Genomic DNA, 4,278 nt, shown 5'->3' on the forward strand with positions numbered 1-4,278 from the left:
GTCTTTGTAATAGGGTTATTACAAAGTGGCTTGTAATAGTGAGATTGCAAGTTAGTGAAGTTAAAAGCTTACAAGTGTAGGTCGTGATTTTTTGATCCCCTTGTGTGGGATTTTTCCACGTAAAAATTTCTTGTCTTCTTTATTTATAGTTTTATTAGCATTCTCAGCTTAACCTCATAGAGAACTAGGTACTCTACTATTTGATAGACTCATACAAACTAACAATTGGTATCAGAGCGGGTTCTTTCTAAAAGGTTAGCACCTAGAAAGGATCTCAATAGCTGCTCCACCCAACTTTGAGGAGGGACAATCAACCTACAGACCTCCTAGATTCAATGGTCAGTACTACGGCTGGTGGAAGACTCGCATGCATGATTTTATAATGGCCGAATATTCAGAACTGTGGGACATCATTTGTGATGGTCCACATGTTCCTATGAAGAAGTTTGAAGAAACTGGACCAATGATGCCAAAAAAAACAGAAAGGAGTACAGTGATATTGACAAAAAAACTATAGAAAAGAACTATCGCTCTAAGAAAATCTTGGTATGTGGTATAGGACCCGATGAGTTCAACAGAGTCTCAGCTTGTGATACTGCCAAAGAAATATGGGAAGCATTGCAAACCGTACACGAAGGAACTACTCAGGTTAAACAATCTAAGATTGACATGCTCACCAAAGAGTATGAGCTCTTCAGGATGAAGGATGATGAGTCTATACAGGATATGCATACCAGATTCACATCCATTACAAATGAGCTTCATTCACTTGGAGATGTTATTCCCAGAAACAAGCTTGTAAGAAAAATCCTCAGTGTTCTACCTGGTTCTTGGGAAAGTAAGGTAAATGCCATCACTGAAGCTAAAGATCTACAAACTCTAACCATGGATGAACTGATTGGCAATATGAAGACATACGAGATGAAAAGAAAGAAAGATAGTGAAAGGAGAGACTCAAAGACGGAAAAGAACCTGGTACTCAAGGATGAAAACAATGACTCAAGTGAAGAAGAAAGTTATATGGTCTATCTTACTAAAAGGTTTCAAAAGATGGTTCGAAGGAATGGTGGTATACCAAAGAGGGGCAGTTCAAGTAAAGCAAGGAACAATGATCTCTGTCACAGGTGTGGAAAGACAGGGCATTTCATCAAAGATTGCCCACTTGCGAAACAGGAGCAATACAAACAAAACCCTGACAAAGTAGGAAAAAGGAACCTGGTTCCAAACAAACGATTCAGTCGAAAAAGTGCAGCTAACAATATTGTGAAACAGGCTCTTGCTGCTTGGGGAGACTCCTCCAGCGAATTAGAAAGAGAACCAAATGCAGAAAATAGTTCCATGATGGCAGTGTAAATTGAAGCAACGAAGTATGATTCACTGTTCGCGTTGATGGCTCAGTCTGATGATGATGAAGACGATGAGGTAAATTTCAAGGATGTTCAGAGAAATTTGAAATCCTACTCTTCTAAGAAGTTAAAGTTATTAGCAAATGTTCTTATTGATGTTTATTATAGCCTTGACAATGATAAGGAGACCCTGACCATAGAACTAGGAGAAGCTGAGCAATCTAGAGATGATCTGGTGGTATGTGTAGTGGACTTAAATGAGACCATAGGCAACCTTAAAGAAGAAAAGGAAGCTCTAAATGGAAAAATAACTATTGTAGAAAATGAGAGAGATGACCTGATGGTAGTAGTTGTTGACTTGAAGGAAACAATAGAAGGTCTTAACAATGAGAAACACATTCTAGAAGAAAAGATTGCTGCTACTGAGCAAGAAAGGGATGATTTTTTAGTGATAATCACTGACTAGAGGAAACCATTGAGGGACTCAATAGAGAATATAGGATTGTGAGTATTGGTAAAGGGAATGAAGTAGCTAGTGATACACACAACAAGCTTGAACATGAATTAAATAATATGAAAACTAGTCTATATGGTGAACTTGAGAAAAATCGGCAACTTCAAGCTGAATTGGAGAAAGTCAAAATTGATCTTGAGAAATCTCTGAAATGGACCTGGTCCTCAGATGTTGTGACTATCATGTATTTGGATAATAGTAGAAACAGGTAGGGAATCAGGTTCCAAAGGGAGAAAACTCCTTACAACCCTCACAGCAAGTACGTCACTATTCCTGATAACTGGTTATATACCCACTATGGGAACAATGTGCACTTCAATTAAAATTACTGTCATGACCCATTTTATGAACAAGCCGAGACCGGCACTCGATCACTAAACATGACCGAGCGAACCATCTTTGCTTATCAACCCTATTATAACTCCAAACTTTATATGCAACAAAGCAATACTCTAAACAGATACTTTTGATTAATTCAAATATTTAAATAAATCAATTCCAAAGCTTTATTCGTAGTGACTACTGAATTACTGCTAAGTTATTATAAAATAACATCTGAATCTCAACCCAATGACTATGTCTATGAAGCCTCTACTGATAAACTGATGCACTGCTCAGGACATGAGATTTCCTGGCCAGTTCTCTAAATAAACAAAGAAATAGCAAACTGAAAATGACTCTAAGAATACTCCACGAACAAAAGCGGAGCTCACCAATATCACTGGAAGGGAAAGAAGTCCTAACTCATAGCCTGCTCGCCTGCAAATCCGGTTCCTACGTTGTACCGCAGACCAACGTAGGTTCCCAAAAGAGAACGTCAGTACCATCCATTGTACTCAGTGAGTCTCAACAACAGGGGGAGAAACTTTAATAACATATACATTACGAGCAAAGGTTCTAAATGCATGTAAAACATAAAGCTTATAAGAATGATTCTAAAATAATTGCATAATAGCAATTTATGAATATTCTAAAAGAAATTCTTTCCTTTTTCTTTCTTTAAAAAAAATACTTCACTTTATACCTTGGGAGTTCCAACTATCCTGACTTAATTCTGTCTCAGTCACCGTGTGATCGGCACGGGCTCGATCCCAACCTGATCGAATAGGCCCAATCCACGAGGTGTCACTCGCTTCATGGTTCTCAGCGCTCAGCATGGCTAAGTAAATTCTCAGCAACGAGACCCTCGGCTCGTGTTCTCCCTACTTTGGCACAAGTAGTTTCAGGAAGTCAACGCCTTGGTCAGGACCCTCGGCCTGGACGATGACCCCTTCTCAGAATAAAGGATACTCCCCAAAAATCTTTTCTTTCTAAAACTTCTTCTTGTGACTTTTCAAGTGTAAATCTTTTCTTTATAGAACATTATGTACATGCTCATATTGGTGTCCTTAAATATAAAGCATGGCATAAGAATGAAATAAACATATAAAAATATTTCTAAAGATTCTTTCTTCTTCATAATTTTCAACATAAAAATAGCATATAAGAATAACACAAAAATCTGAAAATTTAAGCACATATAGCATAATAGATCATCTAAACTTTTGCTAGAACAATTCTAAATTAAGGAGTACTCACTCGCTCTAATTAAATAAAGATAAACTCTTTTAAGCAATTCATCAAACACCTTGTATGCGTGCTTTTGTGAGTTAAACCACTTTAGTAAAGAGTTATATCAACTCACCTCAAAACTTCTCGAGCCAATACGTAGGCCCCAGTCCAATTGACACCAGTCAAACAATCGCTTCTACAACAACCAGTGCATTCTAATCAATTTTTAAAGTACTACACTTAAATATGAAATTTATTGTTGATATGGAGGAAGAAGGGGATTAGCTATTCAATTCTTACCAATTACCACTATACGATAATTGACAATAAGGAAATTTACTTACCTGAGTTCAAGAATCAATGATTGGTAGAGAATCCTAAAATTTTCTGTGCGTGATTAACTTGTGACTGCCTTCGTTTCGCAGAAGGCTTTTGATTTTGTTCTTGTGTTTTAAAACAGAAGGTGTTCTGTTTTGTGCAGGGCATTAAGCCCCTTATGTTTTCCTTTTGAAAACCCACTTTATGGGTTAGGTCACGTTTTTTTTTCTTTGTTTTGTTTGTTTATTTTCTTTTTCTTTTTTTCTTTTTAAACTAATACTTAATGATACCCACTTTTAATAATTAGCAATATTAAAATTACTAATATTCCTCTAATTGTATATATATATATATCACTTTAGGCAAGATAAAAATAATAAAAATAGTAATAATTTAGTTCTATAGCTAGCGTATCTCGAAACTTTTATAAATTTGAGGAGTGTTACAATTACCAGGTCAGGGTCTAATCTGTTCAGAAAAACAAAGTGTTTACTCACAAAGTGACTACTAACAAGGGACCAGATGCCGGTCGCAAGAAACGAATATTGC

At 36.5% G+C, this 4,278-nt stretch overlaps 1 long non-coding RNA gene across 1 annotated transcript; it reads right to left on the reverse strand.

Annotated features, from left to right (window-relative positions):
* Nucleotides 1-2,320: 2,320 nt before the first annotated feature.
* LOC142175413 (uncharacterized) lies at nucleotides 2,321-3,948 on the reverse strand. Its single transcript, XR_012704442.1, has 3 exons — nucleotides 3,756-3,948; nucleotides 3,545-3,607; nucleotides 2,321-2,634 (listed from the first exon to the last, which is right to left on the reverse strand). It is a non-coding gene; the product is annotated as an uncharacterized LOC142175413 (long non-coding RNA).
* Between the last annotated feature and the right edge of the window lie 330 nt (nucleotides 3,949-4,278).

The sequence above is a fragment of the Nicotiana tabacum genome, chromosome 3 (assembly GCF_000715075.1).
Source record: "Nicotiana tabacum cultivar K326 chromosome 3, ASM71507v2, whole genome shotgun sequence".
NCBI classification, from domain to species: Eukaryota; Viridiplantae; Streptophyta; class Magnoliopsida; order Solanales; family Solanaceae; genus Nicotiana; species Nicotiana tabacum.